This window comes from Globicephala melas, chromosome 2, assembly GCF_963455315.2.
Source record: "Globicephala melas chromosome 2, mGloMel1.2, whole genome shotgun sequence".
Taxonomy (NCBI): domain Eukaryota; kingdom Metazoa; phylum Chordata; class Mammalia; order Artiodactyla; family Delphinidae; genus Globicephala; species Globicephala melas.
The window spans coordinates 38,049,290-38,074,132 of record NC_083315.2 but is presented as its reverse complement, the minus strand read 5'-3'; the positions used below and the strand labels follow the sequence as shown (position 1 = coordinate 38,074,132).

At 43.7% G+C, this 24,843-nt stretch overlaps 1 protein-coding gene across 1 annotated transcript in view; it reads left to right on the top strand.

Moving 5' to 3' along the window:
- The first annotated feature begins 16,305 nt into the window (after positions 1–16,305).
- ABHD2 (abhydrolase domain containing 2, acylglycerol lipase) overlaps positions 16,306–24,843 on the top strand; it is a 110,150-nt gene continuing 101,612 nt past the window's right edge. The window contains exon 1 of the mRNA XM_030878657.2: positions 16,306–16,438. The gene's annotated coding sequence lies outside the window, so the exon portion shown is untranslated. The remainder of the gene's footprint in view (positions 16,439–24,843) is intronic.

Below are 24,843 nucleotides of genomic sequence, written 5' to 3'. Positions count from 1 at the left end.
TAGGTAACTGACACAGTTTTTTTATGTGTATTTCTTAAATTGTTCCAGTCATCCACTGTTACATAACAAACTCAGTGCCCCAAAACAAGCATTTTATTATGCTTATGAGCTCTGTGCATCAGGAATTGAGACAGGATCTAGCAGGGGTGGCTTGTCTCTGCTGCCTGATGTCTGGGGTCTCAGCTGGGAAGACTCAGAGGCTGAGGATATCCCAATGGTTGGGGGCTGGGGCCAACTGGAGGCGTCTTTACTCACATGTCTGGCTGTTTGATGCTGGGTGTTGTCTGGAACCTCAGCTAGGCTGTCAGTTCCAACACCTACACGTGGTCTCTCCACGTGGGCTAGTTTGGGCTTGCTCAAATTAGCTTGTAGCTGGGATGAAAGAGAAGGTGTACAAGAAAGCAAAGCACAAGTGCATGCCATTTTCATGATCCAGCCTTAGAAGTTACATAGCCTCCCTTCTTCCATACTATTGATATATTGACTGAGGCAGTCACACAGTTGCCCAGGTTCAAGGCGTGGGGGGGTGGCAAGTTTCTAGAAGAGTATGTAAACAGGAGTTATTGTGTCCATCTTTGGAAAACATAATCTGCCATGCTTTTGCTTTCGTTTTCTTTAAATTGCATAATCTACACTCAAAAGAAGAAATATAACATCTGAAGAGTCTAAAACTCTCCAATCATGTCTGTCTCCCTTACCTTCAACCAGAGGGAACCACTCTCGTGAATTTTTTTTTTTTTTTTTTAGGTACACGGGCCTCTCACTGCTGTGGCCTCTCCCGTTGCGGAGCACAGGCTCCGGACGCTCAGGCTCAGCGGCCATGGCTCAGGGGCCCAGCCACTCCGCGGCATGTGGGATCTTCCTGGACCGGGGCACAAACCCGTGTCCCCTGCATTGGCAGGCAGACTCTCAACCACTGCGCCACCAGGGAAACCCAACGCTCGTGAATTTTGTGTTAATTATGCTCTTGTTTTCTTTATAATTTTGCCACCCCAGGTTTGTTCCTAAATAATATACTGTTTCGTTTTGCCTGTTTGCAAACTTTACAAAAATGGAGTCATACAGAGGTATACTTATGTAATCTTGTTCATTTACTCTTGTGTCAGGCAGGATTGGCCTGGTTATGCTGTGGTAACAAGCACCACCCAAATATCTCTGGCTTATTACTCTAAACATACTACATATATGTTGAGTTGGCTGCAACTCTGCTCTGGGATCCAGGCTGAAGGAGCAGCTCCTATCTGGAACATCACTAGTCTCGTGGCAGAAGGAAAAGAGAAGATGGTGGGCCACGAGCTGGCTCTTCAAACTCCTGCTCAGAAGTGACAATTGTCTGTTTTACTCACATTCTATTGGCCAAAGAAACCACGTGGCTAAGCCTAAGGTCAATCAGGTTGCAAATATAATCCTCACGTAGATAGGGACCCCAAAGAGAGTAGCCCTAGAGGGGCAACAAATATTTTGGATAATAATACAGTCTACCCCAACATTCTCCTTTGGTCACAAATATTTATTTCCCTTTTTTCTGTAAAATAAATTCACTCGTCTCACAGGAGACAACCTAAATTCTCATCTAACCATGGCACCAGACTTTTTTTTTTTTTTTTGCTGCGTTGGGTCTTCATTGCTGGCTTTCATCTTGCAGGCTTTCTCTACCTGTGGCGAGCAGGGGCTACTCTTCATTGCAGTGCACGGGCTTCTCATTGTGGTGGCTTCTCTTGTAGTGGAGCATGGGCTCTAGGTGCACAGGGTTCAGTAGTTGTGTCATGGACTCTAGAGCACAGGCTCAGTAGTTGTGGCTCACGGGCTTAGTTGCTCTGTGGCCTGTGGGATCTTCCCGGACCAGGGCTCGAACCTGTGTCCCCTGCATTGGCAGGCGGATTCTTATCCACTGTGCCACCAGGGAAGTCCCTGGGTGAGTGTTTTAAAGCCTCCAGTAGTGAGGGACCCATAGAGAGGGGGAATGAATATTCTGAATACTAATACAATCTACCGCAGAAAGCAAGTCAAAAAACCTCACAGCCCCCAGGAGGGCGTATGCCCTCTCTAGGAAGAAAATAGAATAAAAAGGACCTCCAAGATGGCAGAGGCAAGAACTATGAAGGACAATGGCCTGACAAATCCCCTCTTCCCCTGAGAGCAGGACTAAGACCTAATCAAGAAACATTCCCTCCACCTAGGGTCCAGTGGTTAAGAATCCGCCTGCCAATGCAGGGGACACAGGTTTGATTCCTGGTCCGGGAAGATCCCACATGCCGTGGAGCAACTCAGCCCGTGTGCCACAACTACTGAAGGCCATGTGCCCTAGAGTCCATGTGCCCTAGAGCCCATGCCACAACTATTGAGCCCACATGTCACAACTACTGAAGCCCGTGGGCTCTAGGGACCACATGCCGCAACTACTGAGCCCATGTGCTGCAGCTACTGAAGCCCGCACGCCTAGAGCCCTTGCTCCACAACAAGAGAAGCCATCACAATGAGAAGCCCTCACACAGCAACAAAGAGTAGCCCCTGCTCACTGCAAACAGAGAAAGCCCACGCATAGAAACGAAGACCCAATGCAGCCAAAAAAAAAAAACTCACCTGATTGATGACAAACTTGGTCGTGTGACCTTTTTGGCCAATGTAATGTGAACACAAGTGACATGTGTCACTTCCAAATACAAGCTTTGTTAGGGTGACCAAACATTTTGATTTGCCCAGGACTATTCTGGTTTTAGCACTGAAGTTGTGTGTCCCAGGATACCCCCATTCCTGGGCAAAATGGGATGTTGGTCACCCTAGCTTTATGAATCATTACATGGCCAAGCACTCTCTTTTTTTCCTTTTTCATGAGACCAGAAATATCATTAGAAACCTCCCATGAGCCTTGATCGCAGAATGAAGAGGAGATGCAGCTGACCTCTGTGGACATGTAACATGAACAGGAAAGAAGTATTTGTGGCTGTGAGCCGTGGAGATGTGAGGGTTGTTTCTCACAGCACCCTTAGGCATAACTTAGCTTATCTGACTGAGAACACTGGACATGGTGTTTCTGACATTCAGCCATTCATTCATCTACTTCTTGTTGATGTCCCGGCAGACCCTGCCTCTTCTTTCTCTCCCTAAGGTTATACCAATTTTCTCCTTGAAACTCTGGTACTGTTGTGAGTAGGGTTGCCAAACAAAATACAGAATGCCCAATCCAATCTGAACTTCAGATAAACAATGAATAATTTCTAAACAATTTTTACCAAATTTAAACTGATCAAATTTATACTTTTTATTAGTAAATTCACTAAATTAATTTTTTACTATTGAAAATAATTTTAATAAGTATAATCCCATGCAATATTTGGGTCATACCCATACTAAAAATTTATTTACTATCTGAAATTCAAATTGAACTGGGCATTCTGTAATTTTATTGGCTAAATCTGGCAAGCTAGTTGTAAGGAAAGCACCTTCTGAGGTGCCTGGGACAAGGAGTATACTCAGAAAATTTCCTCTTCTGCAGGGAGGCGGCATTGTGAAGTGGAGTGGTCCCCAGACTTACTTGATCATCACACTTATGAGGAACTTTAAAACAGGGACCTACGGCTTCCCTGATGGCGCAGTGGTTGAGAGTCGGCCTGCCAATGCAGGGGACACGGGTTCGTGCCCCAGTCCGGGAAGATCCCACATACCGCGGAGCGGCTGGGCCCATGAGCCATGGCTGCTGAGCCTGCGCGTCCGGAGCCTGTGCTCCGCAACGGGAGAGACCACAACAGCCCGCGTACCGCAAAAAAAAAAAAAAAAAAAAAAAAAAAAATAGGGACCTACGTATGACCTCAGACCTAATGAATTAGAAACTTGGGATACCTAGGGAATTCATACTCTAAAAAACAAACAAATAAAACTCCCTAGTTAATTCTGATTGTCAGCCAGGTTTGGGAATTACTGGTCTTCTCTTTTTTTTTTTTTTTTTGCCACACCACGTGGCATGTGGGATCTTAGTTCCCTGACCAGGGATCGAATCCAACCCACACCCTCTGCCTTGGAATCAGAGTCTTAACCAGTGGACCGCCAGAGAAGTCCCTGGTCTTCTCAAATTTTAAAGTGCATGCAAAGAACCTAGGGATCTTGCCAAAAAGATTCTGAATCAGTGGATCTGGGGTAGGACCTGAGGTATGGCATTTCTACCACATTCCCAGATGATGCTGATGCTGTGTGTGTGTACATTACAATTTTGTTTGAGTAGCAAGGCTTTTAGAGCAGTGGTTCTCCAACCTGATTGTGCATCAGAGCTACTGGGGGGCTTGCTTTACCAGATTGCTGGGCCCCACCCCAAAGTTTCTGATTTAGTAGGTTAACAAGTAAGTAGGGCCCCCGCTTGCTAGAAAAGTGCCGGGGACCTCACACTGAGAACCACTGCCCTAGGGGAAAGCATTCGGGCTTTGGAATCAGACTGACCAGAGTTGAATTCCATCCCAAAATGTGGACCACCTCCAGCAAATTCCTTACGATGGTACTCCACTCTGACTATACATTAGAATCACCTGAAGAACATAAAAAATTCAGATGCCAGCATCTTATCCCAGATCACATTAAATCAAAAAAGCTGGGAGACCCAGAGCCACAGTTTACAAAGTTCCTCGGGTGATTCTAATGTATAGCCAGGGTGGAGAGTCATTGAAATGCTTTGAGCCATTCTCCTCATCTGAAAATGAAGACTGTGGGGATTAAGTGAAATAAAAGATGTAAAGGATCTGGTACAAGGCAGGCACTCCAAGCAGCTGCTATTACTCCTTCTCTCTCTATTGTTGCTTTCTTCCTTGCCTTCTACCTTAGAGGAAGAGTTGTCTCCAGGCCAGTCCAAGGCCCATCTGGTCCCCCTCCCCCACAAAAATAAACCTAGTCGCCTTTGTCATTTTGCTTCTGTCACTGCCCCCTCTCACCAGCCTCTTAAGTCTATTTCCCATGGGCTCCTCTCTATGACTTTTAAAATACTCTGAACACCCTCATCCCTCAATCTTGCTGCCATCTTGTTTCCTGCCCCTTCTCATGAATGTATTTTTTAAGCACGTGGCCTACAACTGGGCCAATTCCTAGGTTCTCCTTAACCCCTGGGAACAAGGGACTCATTCTCTCCATCCCTGAACCTAAATTTTACCACACAGACACCCAAAGATTATCACGGCTGTTTGAATGGTCAACCCCAAAGGTCTTTTCTGAGTAATTATTCTCCTTCAATTCAATTGAACAAACATATTTAGTGCCGTCACTGGGGTACAAAGGTGAATGAGTCACCATCCTTGCCTTCAAGGGGTGGGGTACAGGAATGGCTATTTACGTAAATAAGTCAATAGTATTGATGAGATAAGAGCTATGATGTAAAGTGTGAACCATGTGGATTCTTGACTTAGCACTCAGACTTAGTTGAGGGCCTTGAGCATAAATATTTTTGAATGAATGAATGAATGAATGGTTGAATGAATGAATGAACTCCACAGGAAGGTAAGGGAAGGCTTTATGAATGAAATGACCTCGCAGCAGTGTCCCAAAGGATGAGTAGGGTTTTCCAGGTGGGGAAGTGTATAGGTAGGTGTTCCAGATGGGGTCAAAGGTATGGGAGCAACAAATAGCATGACACATTCCAGAAATGGTGATGATGTAACTGGCTGACAGGGAGGTGTGAAGGGGAATGGGAGGAGGGAAGGCTGAAGAGAGAAGGTGGTTTGGAGGTGGAGGTGTAAAGAGATGCTGAAGGACATCCTGTGCCTCCGTGAGAGTTTGAATGTTATCACTTAGGTAATGGAAACCATTCCTGGGTTTTAACGAGGGAATAGATTGATTAAAATTGCATCTTGAAAGGCAGCCTGGCAGCCACTTAAGCTACTGGGAGAGGATGAAACCCTTGGCAAGAGTATATGGGAGAGGAGCAGAGGGTTTAGGAAAGAACTCATGGCTCAAGAGTCAGACCCAGGAAGGAGAGTCCACAATACAGACTAATGGGGGAGGTAGGGAAAACAGAGGTTCCTGCCACCAGAGTCCCAGGCTACCAAGAAGTCAAGAAAGGGGGACTGAAAGCCGACTTCCAGATGTGGGAGTTACAGTGACCTTGTCAGAGCTGACCCCGTGTCTCAGGGATCTGTCTCAGCAGCGGCAGAGACAGAACTACAGCAATGGGCATCACAAGACCACTCCCTGCCCCTGTGATCTCTGTGACCACGTGCCTGCTCTCTCCTTGTCTCTCTCAACGGAAGTACAAACTTAAAAATATGAAGGGCTTCCCTGGTGGCGCAGTGGTTGAGAGTCCGCCTGCTGATGCAGGGGACATGGGTTCGTGCCCCGGTCCAGGAAGATCCCACATGCCGCGGAGCAGCTGCGCCCGTGAGCCATGGCCGCTGAGCCTGCGCATCTGGAGCCTGTTGCTCCGCAACGGGAGAGGTCACAACAGTGAGAGGTCCGCGTACTGCAAAAAAAAAAAAAAAAAAAAAATGAAGCCGCGGGAAGTAATTCCTTTGCTGGGACATTGAATGTAAGTTTTCTTCTTTTTAAAAAACTTCTTACCTAAAAAATGTTCAAACATATACACAAGTAGAGAGAATGTTACACAGAAACCCAGGTAGCTATCTTCCACCTTCCAGAATGATCAGCTCCTGGCCAAGGCTGTTTCACCTCTACACTCATACCCAATGAGTGTAGCAAATCCCAAACATCACATCATTTCATCTATAAACATGTCATTACCTCTGACATATAAAGACTTAAAAAAATTAACAATACAATTAATATACCTAAAATCAACAATTTATTAATATCATCCAAAATACAATGTGTTCAAAGTCCCCGATTGTTTCATTATTTTATTATTTTTACAATTTGTTTTAATAAGACCCATGTGTTGCATTTGGTCAATCTCTATCTCTTACATTTCTTTTACCTTTCTAATTGTATAGGATCCCCTCTACATTTTCCTCTGCATTTTACGTGTTGCAGAGGAAACAGGACACCTGCTATCTTGACAGCTCATGGTTAAAAGGGCATGTCCTCAGATCATATGGCCTACTTCTATTTTGCTTTATTTTGTATGAGTAAACTTTTTATTGATGTATTACCTATTACACAAAAGTATATAAATTGTAAGTGTGCAGGTTGATACATTTTCATAAAAGAACACACCTGTGTAACCACCACTGAGATCAGGAAACAGGACATTATGGGACCCCTTTCATGCCCTCTCCCAGTGTCTACTACCCCACAGATGTGACCTGACTTATTCACACCATAGATTCATTTTGCCTCTTTTTGAACTTTATATAAATGGAATTATACAACATGTTCTCTTTCAGAACTGGCTTCTTTTGCTCAACATTATGTCCATGCTGTTCCTTATGACAATGGTTTGTTCATTCTCAAAGCTGTATAATATTCCATTGAATATGAATATACCAGTTAGCTTACCCATTCTAGTGTTGATGAACATTTGGGCTGTTACAAACAGTGCTACTATGAACATTAGTGTATGTTGCTTTGGGTACACACTTTGGTATGAATGTTATGCATGCCTAGATTTTCATTTTGGCTCGACTGCATACCACTTGTGTGACCTTGAGCACATTATTTCCCCTCTCTAGCCTCAGTGTCTTGATTCGTAAAATGGGGACAATAATACCCACCCTGTGGAGTTATTGTGAGGATTAAATTCAAGAAAGCATGTAAAACAGTTCTTGGCTCTTAGTAAGGGTTTAATAAGGGTTGGCTATCATTATTCCTACCTGTCTTGTGCTAACTTCTCAATCTCCTTACTGTTTTCCTCCTCCTGCCTCTTAAAAGTCCATTTTCCCAAGTTTAAGGTAAACTGGTCTCGTTTTCTCTCTCTGAAACTTATCTATTCTCATGACTTCCACTATCATGTATGTGGGCAACTTTGCAAAGGGTTACATAAAAACTTTGACCCAAAAACTCTTGCCTTGGGTCTTCCCTGGTGGTGCAGTGGGTAAGAATCCGCTTGCCAATGCAGGGGACATGGATTCGAGCCCTGGTCCGGGAAGATCTCACATGCCACAGAGCAACTAAGCCTGTGTGCCACACTACTGAGCCTGTGCACCACAACTACTGAGTCTGTGCACCACAACTACTGAAGCCCGTGCGCCTAGAGCCTGATCTCCACAACAAGAGAAGCCACCGCAGTGAGAAGCCTGCGCACCACAACGAAAGAGTAGCCGCCACTCATCGCAACTAGAGAAGGCTTGCGCACAGCAACGAAGACCCAGTGCAGTGAAAAATAAAAATAAATAAATGAAAACCCTTGCCTACAAAACTCAACCTTTCCCCTAATCTCCAATCCTGCCTTTCTAGTCCCAATGTACTATTTGCCCTTTTCCTTGCATATTATCTGTTACCATGATCTCACCAGACCTAAATAAGACTTGTCTTTCCTCCTCCATATTGCCATCACCTTGGAATCCTCTCCGACACTTCCTTTCCCCTCGCACCCCAGATTTAACCTGCAGGAAGTCCTGACAAATCTTTCTGTAATCACATCACTCCTTCCTTGCTTTTCCTTCCCTCTGTCAAGTTCATATCTTTATCACTTTACACCTAAGCTAATCAATCGCCTGCTGTCTCTTCTATCTGGCTCCAGTCTCTCCCACAATAAATTACCCTGAACATTGCCTTCAGACTAACTTGACTAAGATAGTACTTGATGACAAATAATCATAACAGAGCATATGACTGCTGGAATGGTGCCATGAAGAGCTCCATGAACCCTCTCCCCAGTGAAACAACCATAATTGGTGAAAACTATTTTAAAAAATTAAACCCCCAAATGCAACAATTTGTAGTCTCTGAAATTTGTTTTAAGAGCACACAGTAAATTTAAAAACTTTTATTCAAGAAAATCTAAATCTTAGCAAGAAAAGTGAGAGTTGTACAACATAATAAATACAATTAACACTGTTGTATGTAATATATCTCCACTAGAATAGTCCAGCCAAGTCACTAAAAAAACAAACAAGCCAACAATAACAACAAGCCCCAGAGAGGAGAGGAATCCATATCCAAAGTTACTACATTACCCAAAATATCCAGTTTTCAACAACAAAAATTACGGTACGTGCAAAGAAATAGGAATGTATGACCTATACACACAAAAATCAGGCATCAGAAACTGCCTTTGAGAGGGCCCAGTTGTCAGACTTACCAAAGCCTTCAAAATAATTGTTATAAATATGGTCAAAGAACTAAAGGAAACTGTGTTTAAAGAAGTAAAAGAAGGTCTGATGACACATTCTCTATTTATTTATAGAAGTATATTTATAGAAGTAAAGGAAGGTCTGATGACACATTCTCTATTTATTCTCATTAAATAGAGAATCTCAGTAAAGAGAACTTATAAAAGAGAACAATGGAAATTCTGGAATCAAAAGTTCAATAAGTGAAGTGAAAAATTCATTAGAGTACTCAGAATAGCCAAAACAACCTTGAAAATGGAGAGCAAATTTGGAGGACTCACACTTTACAATTTCAAAACTTACTACAAAACCTCAGTAATCACTGTGTAATATTGGCATAATGATAGACACATAGATCAATGAAATAGAATTGAGAGTCCAGAAATAAACCTATACATTTCTGGTTAATTGATTTTTGACAAGCAAGGGTGACATTCAGGGTGAAAAGTATAGCTTTTTCAACAAATGGTGTGGGACAACTGGATATTCACATGCAAAAGAATGAAGTTGGGCATCTTCCTCACATCGTACACAAAAATTAACTCAAAATAGATTATAGACCTAAATGTAAGAGCTAAAACTATAAAACTCTTAGAAGAAAGTATACAAGTAAATCTTCATGGGTCTTGGGATAGGTAAAGTCTTCTTAAATATGATACCAAAAGCACAAACAAAACTAAATAAATTGGACTTCAAAATCAAAAACTTTCATGCTTCTCAACCATTTTTAAATGTACAATTCAGTGGTATTATGCACATTCACATTTTTGTACAACCATCACCACCATCCATCTCCAGAACTTTTTCATCCTGCAAAACAGAAACTCTACCCATTAAATAATAACTCCCATTACCTCCTTCCTGTGGTCCCTTATAACCACTGTTCTTTCTGTCTCTATGAATTTGACTTTTCTAGGCTCTTTATATAAATGGAATCATACAATATTTGTCCTTTTGTGACTGGCTTATTTCACTTAGCATAACGTCTTCAATGTTCATCCATGTTGTAGCATGTGTTAGAATTTCCTTCATCTTAAAGGTTGGATGGTATTCTATAGTATGTATATACCACACTTTGTTTATCCATTCATCCATCAATGAACATTTGGGTTGTTGCCACCTTTTGGCTATTGTGAATGTTGCTATGAACATGGGTATACAAATATCTGTTGGGATCAAGTAGCATGTGGAAGAACGTTTTAAAATTTAATAGTTATAAAATTATTATAATGTGGAGTAGAATAATTATAACCAGCACACCAAGCTTGCTGTATTATAGATGTTATTACTTGGGTCCACAGGGATTCTCAACCTCAGCACTACTGACCTTTTGGGCCAAATAATTCTTCATTGTGGGAGCTGTTCTGTGTGGCAGCATCCTTGGCCTCTACCCACTAGATACCAACACCACTCCCTTCAGTTCTGACAACCAAAAAATGTCTCCAGACATTGCCAAATGTCCCTTGGCAGGTGAAACTGCCCCCAGTTGAGAACCACTGATTTAGGATGATACAGAAGAAGGTATTTAATATAAAAAATGAATGAATTTAATGAAACTATTAAGTAAATAATAAGCAGGTAGTAAAGAGATAGGGTCAAAATGATGAAGGTGATATGCAGATGCCTGGAGCTTAGGATGCCTGGGGCATGCCATGCACTGAGCTAGGAGAGCCAAATCCTCAGGCAGCTAAGAGGAAGCCGTCAACTTAGATGAAGTATTAACTAGCCTCTGTCACGGGCCCACTCTATCTTTCCATCTTCTCGCCTATTGATTCTCCACTTGGACTCTTCTCTGGACAAATCAACTTGTATTCTTCCACTTAGAGGCCTCTGTCCCTGTTGTCCTCCCCCAACTGGAATGTCATGCCACCCCAGCCTGACTTCAGCCCATAGACCTTCAAGGGCCAGTTCAAATCTGTAAGAATCCAAATCAGAAGAAATTTTTCCCTCCTCAGAATAATTGTTCATGTTGATTACACTTTATTGCTTACTGCTCAGTCCTTTTTAGTCATCTCTTCAAATATTTCCCCTTGCCCTATATAGGGATGGGACTTCACTTCCTGGTTCTCTCTCTCTGATACTAAATGTCTTGCTTGGTAAAAATATTTACTTTCTTGTTAACTCAAATATTTGGTAAAACAATATAGGGATCTCTGGTAGGATGTAAACAGCTCAAAAATAGCTCAAGAGGGCTTCCCTGGTGGAAATAAAAAATAGCTCAAGAACATGAAATTATGCAGGAAATGATTGTAAAGCACTTACTTAATGCACAAGTTTCACTGATTCCTCTTGAGTTAACAGCATGAACAACTCAATTTTTATTACTGTAATTAAGGATGACGTCAAGAAAAGGAATACATGGTGACTAAGAAGTCATCTTTAGCCAACCACCTGTCTGACACTCTGCAGACATTATAAGGCTACAACAGCTGTGTGTGTGTGTGTGTGTGTGTGTGTGTGTGTGTGTGTGTGTGTGTGTGTGTGTGTGTTACATGAGAATTTTCAGTTCTGGGTCCTATGTATGTAAGTGTAAAAGTTACCACCCAATTTATCTTTCAAACTGAGACCATTTGACAGTGAAAAACACTCTTTCAAATTTGGGGGACACTATTCAAATTTTGCCAGGACAGTAGGCATAAACCACGACTGTCCTGGGCATAAAACCACCCTATGATTTTACTATAGACAACTTCACATGTAGGTTTAAGGAAGCAGCCTGAATCACAGACAAGGTTATTGTTCAGCACTGTTTGACTAGCCAGAAGGAAGCTTTCCTAATAACAAAAGAGGCTAAACCCTTGAATTTCACCATAGTTTGTTCTCGTGGAACTACTGCATGCTGGCACTTAGAACTTCTAAACAAACTTCATCTCTGTTATCAATCAGAAGCTAGCCAGGAGGCCTGGCCCTGGGGCATTCTGAGCTCACTGCCTAGACTTTACACACAGGCAGCACTTGGTGTGACAGACAATAAAGTGACAATTTTGGAGTCCTCAGAGCCTAAGGTATCTCAGGCCTTGAGGGGAATCTCATGAACACCCAGGTTGCAGCTTTTATCACTATTCTCTCAGCTACAGACTTTCCCATTTTCCTCAGAGTGATTATGCTGACGAGGAGGTCTGGTCTCAAAAACCTTAACTTATGGTGGGAATGTAGATTGGCAGCCACTATGGAAAACAGTATGGAGTTTCCTCAAAAAAATAAAAATAGGGTTGGCATATGATCCAGCAATCCCACTCCTGGGCATATATCTGTACAAAACTATAATTTGAAAAGATACATGCACCCCTATGTTCATAGCAGCACTATTCACAATAGCCAAGACATGGAAACAACTAAATGTCTATCAACAGATGAATGGATAAAGAAGATACAGTACATATATACAATGGAATATTAATCAGCCATAAAAAAATGAAATAATGCCATTTGCAGCAACATGGATGGACCCAGAGATTATCATACTAAGTAACGTAAGTCAGAAAGAGAAAGACAAATACCATGATATCACCTATATGTGGAATCTAAAATATGACACAAATGAACTTATCTACAAAACAGAAACAGACTCACAGACATAGAGAACAGACTCATGGTTGCTAAGGGGGAGGGGGAGTAGGGGAGTGATGGATTGGGAGTTTGGGATTAGCAGATGCAAACTATTATATATAGAATGAATAAACAACAAGTTCCTATTGGAGAGCACAGGGAACTATATTCAATATCCTGTAATAAACCATAATGGAAAAGAATATGAAAAAAACCCTTAACTCAGTCCTCTGAACCCTCTCTGGTAAGGGTATTCTGAAGGAAAAGCTTCTCTCACTAGGTGGTAGATATAACTAGTCAAAAAAATCCTGCATGCATTGGGGCAATGGGTAAATGAGAACTTTCTGTACTTGCTGCCCAATTTTACTGTGAATCTAAAACTATTTTTAAAAATAAAGTCTACATAAAACCAAATCCTGAATCCTGTGACCACTACTTCTGAGGGACAGAACTTAGAAAATGAGTTAGCACTTAGAGGAAAAGAAATTTTTTATATTTCTTTTTTTTTTTTTTTGGCCTTCCCACAAGGCATGTGGGATCTTAGTTCCCCGACCAGGGATCGAACCCGCACCCCCTAGCATTGGAAGTGCAGAGTCTTAACCACTGGACCACCAGGTAAGTCCCTAGAGAAAGATTCTTAAATGGGTTCCTACAATAACTAGGGCAAACATTTATTAAGAGCTAGATATGTGGCAGGCACTGTTTGATGCACTTTACATCTATTAACTCATTTGCTCCTCACAGCACCCCATAAGGGAAGCACAAATACTGTCATCTGAATTTTATGGGAAAAAGTGGGCACAGGGAGGTGCGGTACTTGCCCAAGGTCACAAGGCTGGGAGAGGCGGAGGCAGGATTCAAGCCCCAGCAGCAGAGGGGCCAAAGCCCATTGCTCTCAATCATTCACTAAGGATACAGAATAATGAAAATGACAGGCTGAGTGAATCACTGATTTTGCTAGGAAAGAATAAATAGAGCTCACTACCTTCTCTGACCTCTGCTGCTCGCTATCTCTCTGAGGACCTCCAGGACTTTCACAAATCCTGCTGAGAGGCCCCAGGTGAGTTTAGAGCCACTTCTACTTCGGTAAATTGATGGAGCTTTAGTCATTCCAGAACGTGAGTGGGTGCACACCCTCTCCCTTGTTCCCTTTATAACAAGGCACTCTTATGCTTTCAAAAGTGTACTTCATAGCCACGTCCTAACCACTGGTTATCCCAAGCCAAGCCTCACCAAATCCTCAATCCCAATAGGCTACTAAACTTGAGTCCATTCTGTCTCCTAAATGGCCTCCCACAGAAACTCTTTATAGAGGGAAATAGTATGATTCAACAGAATATGGCAAGAGCCAAAGCAGAAGAGAGGAAACAGAAACCAGAGACCAATAAGGAAACAGTTCTATGTGCTGCAAATGGTAATGGTTATTTAAACCAGCCAGAGCTGCAAAGGAGAAGATGCACGTGTCCTTTCCCTCTTTCTCCTCTGCCTGGCCTCATTCTGCACCTCCCTTTGAGCCTCGGTGACACAATTGTGCTTTAGAATTCCCGAATTGGATGGACATCCCTTTCTGGAACTCTTGGCTGAAGCTGTGTCCTGACATGGGTGGAAAAATCCATTGGCACAATGATAAGTCCATCTGCAATCTACTCCCAACAGCTGCTTTCTGTGGCTCTGAATCAAGCTGGAGAAATCTTCCCGGATATCAGGAGCCACTACATGCTTTTCAAGGCCTAACAAGACATCTCAGTCTCCTTCAGCAAACACAAGCAGGAGCAAACCTGTTTCCCCAGCACGCGTGCAGACGTATGTATGGCCACCAAGCAGTACTATTTAAAGACACAACAACTGGAAAACTGTGGAGCAGAACCAAGTGCATGAACACACACGTGCACACACACACGTGCACACACACACATCCAACTGGCCACAGATCTAAAGCTTTTTTCTGGAAGCTCAAACTGTTTTAACACAGAGTCGGAACTATGGGCGTCCCTCACTAAAATCCTTTGGGTTTTTCTTTCCTAAAATAGAAGAGAATATAGAGGAATAAATAAATGCTGAGGTAAAAAAAATTTTTTGACAACGGAATGACAAAAATACAGCAATGGCAAAGGATTCTTTCTCCTCCTTCACCCTAGAAAACCACAAGTGTGGGTTCTCTCAAAGGCAGATCCAAAGGATCTGGGGCTAAATTCAGGCTTGAGAGTCTATTTCTGTTCACATTCTAGGACTTCCACACCTTCAGAGTGGGCAATGGGCTTCAGGAGTTCCTGACAGATAGATTTTTATGCAGTGGTTTTTGGTCCAGTGCTGATCAGCCTTCAAAGGGATGAAACATGAGCCATTGGACACTTGGATGGGTGAACAGGAAAAAGGAAGCTTCATTTTTTCTTGTCATAATCCTGAAATGTGTTGGAAAAAATTTAACATTGATACAAATACCACTTCCCTTCTCTGGCTAAATGGCTACTCTCATCTCAACCCCTGCTCTTGGTAGGGTGGCCCTGTCTGCCCTAGAGCAGTTGGCCTTTCAAGACAGTCAAGTGTTCTATTCGTGGTAAAAGCACATGCCATTGCAAAAGCAGTTTCAGACTCAGAATTTTAGAACTGGACCTAATTCCATAAACCAATGTGTAAGTGGGTGGGGAACTAGTCTTGAATGAATGCCTACTGAGTGCCAGGCACTCTTAGCGTTTACCGGAGTTATTTAATCTTCTCAACAACTACTATTGTTACTCCCAGTTGCCAAATGAAAAAAATCAGGATGCAAGCAGAAAGGTTAAGTGACTTGCTCAAGGCCGTACAACCTGTACATGCCAACAGGGAGTTCAATTCTAGATATGATTCCAAAGGCTACAGTCTTCCAGGCTGCCTCCAACTGGGAGAAGGTCGTCTTAAGGGCTGAAAGAACAGTGGGACAATAACTGAGGTCCACACTGCCTGGCACGGCCCCATCACCCTTTCCTACCTGGAAGGGGCCAGAAGCCGCTGCCTCTTCATCCTTCCTCTCCTTGAGGCCTGGTGACTCAGTAACCTGACTCCTCTCCCCCGGGACACGACCCCAAATTTTGCCCCTGGTGTCCTGGACTACAGGTGAGTCCACCTGTCGGCCTGGAGCCATCAGACCCGGCAGCTGAACTACCAGTCAGCCTCCCTCCTCCCAACCCCAGACGACACCTTACATTACCCAATCGTCCAACCCAGCTTGCGGTCACAATTGCCTCCTCCCTCTTTGCAACCCGCCACAGTCAACATCAAACAACACCCCTCCAGTAGCCCTCCTCTCTTTTCCCTGCCCCCTCCGGGCTGGCTTTATCCTATAGTGTCTTGGCCAACGGGCTAAAGACGTGAAAAATAACCAATTGTCGTGGAGCTCTTCGCTAAGTGCTCCGCCTCCGCTCTGAGGAGCAGCTCCGTTGACCAATGGGCTACCCTCAGGGTACAATGGAAGTGCGGGGCTAGTAGAGCAGCGGCTGGGCGGCCCAATGAACGGGCGGGTTTCCGTGGCTAGGGGCGTGGCAGAAGCGGTCGTCAGGGGCGTGGCGGCAGTTGCTTGGGCGGGGCCGGTAGCGGCGGGAGCTGCACTGGCCAGGGGTTCCGGCTGCATTTCCATGAGCGCCGGCGGCAGCTGCTGAGCTGCGGGAACCTGACTGGGGGCGAACTGGGCCGCAGTAGTCAACCACAAGCAGGTAAAGCCACGGCGGAGCGAGCTCCGCTAAGCCGTGATTGAGCCCCCCGTCAGTCGGGCCAAACCCCTGAGCCCCGCGGTCCCTGTCGTGGCTCGGCCCATCGCGCCGCAGCCTGAGCGCCCCGGATCCTCGGGGGGCCTGTCACCTGTCGCCGCGGTGGTCCCCAGGGCCGGCGGGGAGGGAGGCAGCCTGGAACGCATCGGGTGGGATACGCCTTCCTGAAAGCCCTTTGTCCCCTTCAGCCTCAGATACCGAGGATGGGGACAACCCCGACTGCGGCCTCCCTACCGGCCATCCCTCCATCAGTGCGCACTCTTGGGACCTCTGGGGTATGGGGAGGGGCTCTTCCAGCCTTGGTGATGGAGATCCGGGTTCGGCACCTGCAAGGAGAGGGCCGAGGGACCTGATTACAGCCCCGAATATCCGAGGGGCCTCTGCGTTTCTGGGCTCCAAGGGGGCACCCAGGAATGATGGGTTCAAGTTGTACGGAGGCAGCTTTTGACCCACTTGGAGGCACACTTATTTAGCTCGCCCACGTGCCAGGCACTGTTCTAGGCGCTTCGTGGTCTTTCCCCACAGTGAGAACTGTCCAGCAGCGCAGGCCCTGCTAGGCGAGGCAGCCAACACCGCGACCTTGGAAGTGACCAGGCAGAGGCCAGGTGACAGCCACCTGCCAGGGATGCTTAGAAGGGACTCGCAAGGGAGGACTGCATGACCCACCTGTAAGGCCCTTCTCCATTCACAGATGCACTCTGACCTTTAATGCCTACCTTGAGAAGAATACTGCTGGGGGCTCATTAGTTTGAAAGTGGGTGTTGAATTCATCCACAATGAACTTGTGGTCTCAACTCTCAAGAGTGGGTGTTAGCAAAGAGAACGGACCATACCAAGAAGATAAGGTTTCTTTAGCCATTATGAAACCCTTAATTTGAACTACTGTGGGCTGCGTGCGTCTTTTGGTCTTCCTGATTCCTCTCCTTTGGTTGCTTCACCTCCAGTGTGTCAGTTTCACCTGCATTCCAGTAACCAGATCCAAAGGCAGGCTCCAAAATCAGACTCCTGAGAGGTGCCTGGGTGGGACTGTAGGTTTGGCAGAGTTAATGTGATCTGGCCCAGAGCTTTTCGAGGGCCATTTTATTGCAACCACGCGAAGTAGAGTCCAAAAGAAAAACCATGCAGTACCCCTTTCACTACCCTCTGTCATTTGCCTGAATAGAGGCATAATAGAGGAATAATCTATTATTATTAGAGTAATATATATAATATGTAATTATATATATTATTATATAATAAGAGGAATAATCTTCTGAAGGTCAGGAGGCAGAGGAAGAACCTTAATAGCAAGTTTGCTGCTTGTTTTAGGATGAATTAACCTTTGAATAACCCTTCAGAAAGCAGACCTGTCCATATACTGCTGATTGTCGCATGAACTTGCGGCATTTTAGAGCTGAAGACACCTTAGGTAGAGCTTGTCTAATCTGTCTTCTCAATGCACAGGTGAGTGAGGAAACGAAGGCCTGGGGAGGTCACAGGACTGACTGGTCATCACAGAACCATGATCTGTTGACCCTGGATCTAGCCAGTGCATGACTTGTATTTCACTCCTAGACTACTTATCTCGCTCTCTGTGTTGAAATTCTAGGGGAGTCTAGAGAGGTTAAGAGCACAGATCTTGGGGTCAGAGTGTCTGGATTTGAATCCTAGCCCTGCTTCTTACTAGCTGTAACCTTGGGAAAGTTACTTAACCTCTCTATGCCTCTGTTTGTTCACCTATGAAACAGGAATAGTAAGGTACTTAGATTAATTAGAAGGTTGTTTTGAAGATTACTATATCTGAGGCATTTAGAACAGTGCGTGGCACACAGTAAGCACTATAGATTTGCCAAATACGATCTTCTGTTGCCTTTTTATACAGCTTTTCTTCATACCTACCACCCAGTATTTTCTATCAGGAGCTAATTTTTTCCCCTGCTTCCTCTCCCCCAGTTCATTAAATATATTTCAGATTTCATTGTATTTAGCACATATGTCTGTGGGGTTTTCCAAGTCACGTCGCATTTCATTTCTTATTTTTGTCTTTTATTGAATCAGGTAATTCATTTTCTCTGTTAGTCCTCTCGTTGTAATTACACTCTTCTTAGACTCCAAATCTGATTCTCTTTAAAAGGGGGGTGGGGGAAATCCCTCAAAATGATAAACCAAGTCCCTGATGATACCAATCTCCATGGCATCCTTCCAAATATCTATTCCCTCTGTTTGGCCCTATTTCCCAGTTGTCAGTGTGCTGCAGCGTGATTATAAATGGGTGAACATTTTTAGATGAAGATTTCATGAGCCACTGTATTAAGTGCTTTTCGGAAGTTCAGGGATCGTGTGTCAAATGCATTGAAGTAAGTTACTTAGTCATTGGAGCAGGGGGTGCACCAGCAACGCCTGCCTTGCCTGGCAGAAACACAAGTGTATGACTGATTCTTGCTGGTAATCTAGCTCTTTCACTAATTTTACTGCATTTTTCCTGTTCTTTTCTTGAGCTTGAAATAAACCAGATGGGACATGCAGCGGAATGGTCTTTTCTCTCGTTCTAGTTGGGGAAATTCCCTTTCTTTTCTACTTTCACCTTCATTCTCTTTATCACCTTCACGGTTCTGATAAATATCTACTCTCAGTCCGCCATCCAATTCTCTTTTAATCAGAAGATACCTGTCACCTTTATTTCTTGCAGGAATCCGGTCACTTTGGGTTTTCTCTTCTCTGTTTTTACATGTTTTCTAGAATGAAGCAAACTATTTATCGATTGGCACCTTCCTAAGGGTTGATTCTGAGTTTGGATTTTTTGTTTAGGACATTCTGGAACTCAGCCATCTTAGAATAATTGTTTTAGTTTCTTTGTGTATTAATAAGGGCCCCTTTCTCTCACTCTCTTGTTCTCTTTTCTCATAACGTCTTGGTGAAAGGGCTTCTTATTTGCTGTTATTCCTTACTTCTTCCACTTCCGCCTTCCTCCTGGGAATCTCTGGCAGGGCCCACGAAGAGTGTAGTGGTTCCCCGCTGCCCTTGTTCCAAGCTCCTGTCCAGAGCACGAACTAATTTCTTTGGTCCTATGGAAGACTGGGGTGAAGTCTGCCTTGTTCTTTGCCTAAAACCTGGCTCTTTGAAAAGCCCTAGGAGAGAGAGTCTTCCAATATAATGGAATTCACGTGGCAGAATTTCTGCTCTAACCTACTGCTTAGTTTTCCGGTTTTCATTGCAGGGTGGGTTTTGAGTACTCTTTGACCAATTTAAGAGCATAGGTGACTGGGGCAAGGGGTGTTTAAGCCTTCCTGTTTCATCTTGGGCTACGCTGTCCCTAGAGCAGAGCACAAGGAGTTCAGGCCGCCTCTTGATGTTCTCTGGCATTAGGATTTTATAGCAGCTCTGCATGTTCCAACCTCTTTGGCCAGTGCGTGTTGTTTTTAACCCTCATGCTGCTATTTCTGCATTGATACCCTGCAGGTGCTGACATTATCTCCCTTCAGGATCATTTTCATATCTGCATGTTTGTTTTTGTGGTCTTGGTTCCAAGGCATCATGTTTTTGGATTAAACATTTTCTATTTATAAAATGACTGGTGTGGGCAGGCCACCAGACCTATTGTTACCCATGAAGCTTGCGCACTGGACCCAGTTGGGTGCAGGGCTTGTGACCCAAGGACCCATTTTCCGATCTTTTGCGATAGTTAAGTAGCAGACAGGTAAAGAGCTTATTAGAGAATTGGAACACTGATACCCTTGGGTTTGCCTGGTTTCTGATTTTCTTTTGTTGTCTTTGAATGGAGCTTCATTAAGTTCAACAAACTGAGCATCTGGTGTGTGCCAGGAAGACAGCTGTCCAGATTAACAAGGGTGTTTGGTTTGCTGCAGAAAGACTATTTTGTTTTTATTTTACATTTTAAAATTTTCAGTGTTTTTAATTTTAAAAATTGTTTTAACAGGTAATGCATTTACATGATGAAAGAAAATATTCGAAAGGCACAAAAGTGAAGTAGTAAATACATCTCTGTCCACCCCAGACTCCTACCACCTAGTTTTATTCCTTAGAGGCACCAGCGTTACTGATTTCTTCATCCTCCAGAGGTGTTCCAGGCACAGCCGAGATATTTCATAACATCTATTAGCAAATCCATTATGATTATCTTTCCCTTTAACACAAATGGTAGCAAACGATACATGCTATTTGGAGCCTTGCCTTCTTTCACTTAGTGTTTCTTCGCAGTATGGAAAGAGCTTCAGCCTCATTTTTTACGAAGGTGATCTATTTTAGATATTCGATTCTGTTTCTAAGGCTGCTAAGAACCAGTCTTATTTAGGCAACAGCTTCACATGGAGATCCTAAAGCATTTTGTGGATTATTTGGGGGCAAATATTTTTCTTCTCTGTCCTGCAGCTCTGAGCCTGAGAAGAGGCCGCGTGAGGGGGAGGGCCTCTCCTGAAGGTCATCCTATGAGGGGAGAGCGGGGACATTACAAAATGAGGAGCACTGGCCCTCAGGCTCTTCACCTGCCCTCTGGGCAGTATGTGCTGGAATTGCCTGGGAAAGCTTGCTATGCTTTCTCTGGTCTCCAGTGAAAGCTCCCGGCCTTCCTGATACACCTTTCAGCATCTCTACCACGTCGAATCCTGTCTCCTGCACCCCAGCCCCGGCTCTGTTTGTTCTCGCCCTTGGGCATCAGAGAGGAACCCTGCCCTTCATGACGGGACTTCCTGTCTGGAAAGCTTTGTTAAGGGCCCCACCCTTCCTTTCTCTCACCCCATGAAAAACCAGCTCTCACACCTGTGCCTCTGTGAAGCATTTTTCCCAAACAACATTTGGGAATATGATATTTGTTGCTCTCCTTAGGAGTGTTTCCCATTCTCCATATCACTTGACCAAGGTCTCTGAGCCTCACATGACCTTGCTAAGCTTTTGCTGATCACTATTCTAAGAAGAGAATTTAGGGGGTCTTCACATTTGAATTTTCTGTGGCTGCCCTTATGTTTTGGATAACCACGCTGGTTTAAACATGGTCTCATGGTCTTCTGTGGCTCCCAGTGGTTGCCTGTTGCTTTGTTTCTCACTTTTATTTAAAATGTGTCTTGGGACTTCCCTGCTGGTCTAGTGGCTAAGGCTCTGTGCTCCCAATGCAGGGGACCCAGGTTCGATCCCTGGTCGGGGAACTAGAGCCCGCATGCCGCAACTAAGAGTTCATATGCCGCAACTAAAGATACCGCATGCCGCAACTAAAGATACCGCATGCCACAACTAAGACCCGATGCAGCCAAATAAAATATAAATAAATATTAAAAAAATAAATAGAACACAATCCTCCTGGGAATAAGCTATAAAAAAAATGTGCCTTAATCTTCATCTTGTTTTTATTTCCCTCCCAATCTAATTTAGAGTGTTGAATTGCATTGAATCTTTATGGTGTTAGTCAGCCAGTCTATTGAGAGTAATTACTTTCTGATCTTTGCTCCTTGCTGGGTGTCCACGTCATCAATCAGTTGTACCACAGATGCTGTGTTATGTAATATGAGGAGAGGGAGGTGATGTTATCAGTCAGCCTCTTCCCAGTCCGTCTGGGGTAGAAGAGATAGAAGCCTTGAAAAATCTGCCCCATTTCTGCAGAGTCACTCCAGGCATGTATTTGTGTACTGTTTACTAAGTCATGTCAATGAGAGCAGTAGAAAACAAATCAGCAAGTCCAACATAGGATTGCCAAATTTTAAGTTTTTCAAGTAAGGCATTAAAAAAGCCCTGTCATCTCCCATCATCGCCATCATTTAAGAAAAGACTTTTTAACCCCAAAAATGTGGGAAGGTCCGTATCCGAGGATAAAGAACAGCCTTCTAAACAGAACATATTTAGATTGATAAAAAGGTCGAGCTCCTGGAAATCGAATTGTGGCGTTTGAGTGGCTCTGAGGTAGAGGATTCTATTCAAGGAGGGTTCCACTTTTCAGTTTCCTTAAACAGTGCCAGCTGTTCTTTTGCTGAGAAACCAGGCCATTCACTTAGCCAGCTAACCTAGCCATGGCATCATTTGATGTGGTTTTGTGCCCAGTGTTTTTTTTTTAGATGGTATGGACCACACAATGTCGATGTGCAGTTGTAGCATCTTAGATTGATGTGAGCTGTTGGTGGGAGTTGTTCTCAGACTCAGCAGGGGCTGGATGTGTTCATGTCTAAAGTGCTATGTTGGGACTTCCCTGGCGGTCCGGCGGTTAGGGCTCCGCGCTTTCACTGCCGAGGGCCTGGGTTCGATCCCTGGTCGCGGAACTAAGATTCTACAAGCCACGTGGCGTGGCCAAAAAAAAAGGTACTAAAAAAACCACAATAATATAGTGCCCTGTTGTAGTTGTTAACAATGAGGAGTGAGGGAAATTGGGGTGGGACCTCCACAACTTGGAATGAGGCCATTTGATGTGATGGGTTTACACATCAGGCTTTTGAAGCGTCTGCTTACACTCCTTAAATTCTTGATGTAATGTGTCAGGTGGTGGCTCCCGTTGTTTCTGAGATATAATGTGACTTATCACCTGAGTCCCCATGGCACCTTTTGCTCTCCTCCAGCAAAAGTAAGTACCACGACATTCCTTCTGTGTTATGGGTATTTCCCAGTCCAAGGCCAAGGGTATATTCTTGAGTTTCTTTGAGTTCTCCTTAAATTCAGAACACTCAGACTTTTAGGTTTCATGTTAATGATAACTGGAAATATTTTAAAAGCATGTCCTGGATCACGGGGATGACCTAATTATATCCAGGTCCAGGCACACACCACCTCAGTGCCCCTTAGGTGTGTGTGAATTTCTGATGAGTTAGAACCAGGCTAACCTGCTATGAGAAAAATACAGAGATGGACTTAGCGTGAAGAAGAGGAGCTAGCATCAGGTGAAGCCAAGTGTGCAAAGGAAGGCTGAAACGGGGGTCCCAGCAGAGGAAGGGGGTGCGAGAACAGTCACCACACTGCGCCTGGTACTCATACAACCTGCCCAGGAGCGGGTGGGAGCATCTGACGTTGTCTTGGGGATTTCAGGTCTGAGAAATGGCATCAGCCTCATTACGTTAGTGTAGTTAACCTGAATTATACTGTTTGGGTAATTGTATTTGTATTTATTTGTACATTCGTTTTAGTCTCCATAATTGTAAAAGTGCTAAGAAAACTTTATGTCTGGTTTTATGTTGGTACATTTTAAGAAATAATATAAGAAATAATAATCGAATAAAAGTAATTCAATTTAAATTTAAGATTTGAATAAAAAGTCCCCAGAGGATCCGGCGGGACCGTTTTTTTCCTGTAGAGGGGGCCAACTAGCACCTGAGTTTGAAAGACCCCAGCGTAGGAATCTAACCTCATGACTGAGGTTTCCAGTCATGTTTGTGTCATGCATGGCTCCTTTCCATGTGTTGAACACTTTAGAAATATTCATTGAGTCGAAATGAAGAGTTAGTTTGCATCATTGCTGTGCCGCCTGAATGAGATCCTGTTTGTATGTGCAGTCCACACTAAGTGTCCGTCCCAGTGGAGGGGAGCCCTCCAAAAGTAATGTCTTTGATTCTTTTTGTTTAATTTTGGAGTTAGTGATAAAGTTTTCTTATTGATATTTACATGACCCACACACTTACCAGGAGGGCCATACCTGGGAGCAGCCTGAAGCTTATTCACCACAAGTAACTCATCAGCCCAGGGACAGTGGAGATTTGACCATAACTGAAAGCCAGGTGTGAACTTGAACCTCAGTGACTACTGAGACTGTTTGTACTGTGGCTAAATAATCATTCATTCACTTATTAGCTTTTATTATGGGATTTTAAAGGTATACAGAAGTAGAGAGAATCATATAGGGAACTCCCGAGTACCCAACACCACTGTTTCCTCTTTACCAGCCACTGCCCCAGCTCACATCAATTTTGAATAAATCCCAAATATCATACAGTTGTATCTATATGTATTTCTGTGATATCTCTTAGAGATAGGGATTCCTTTATTAAACCTAGCTACAGTACTATTATTACTCTTTAAAAAGTTAACAGTAATTCTTTAATATCATCAGCTATCTAGTCATCGTTCAAATTTCTAAGTGTCTAAAAATGTCAGAAGTACTTTTCTTCAGTTTAACATTTTTGAATCAGGATTCAACTAAGGTTCACACACTGTGGTTGGTGGCTCTGCCATTTATGTCCCTTTTAAACTACAAGTCCATTTCCTTTTCTTTTTTTCCCTGCAGTTTTTTGGAGAAACTGGGTCATTTGCCCTGTAGACATATTTATTTATTTATTTTTGAACAGGTAATACACTCACACAGTATAAGAGTCAAAAGCTATGACATAGTAAACAGTAAAAAAAAAACCTCCCCCAAAGCAATGAATGTCACTAGTATCTTATATATT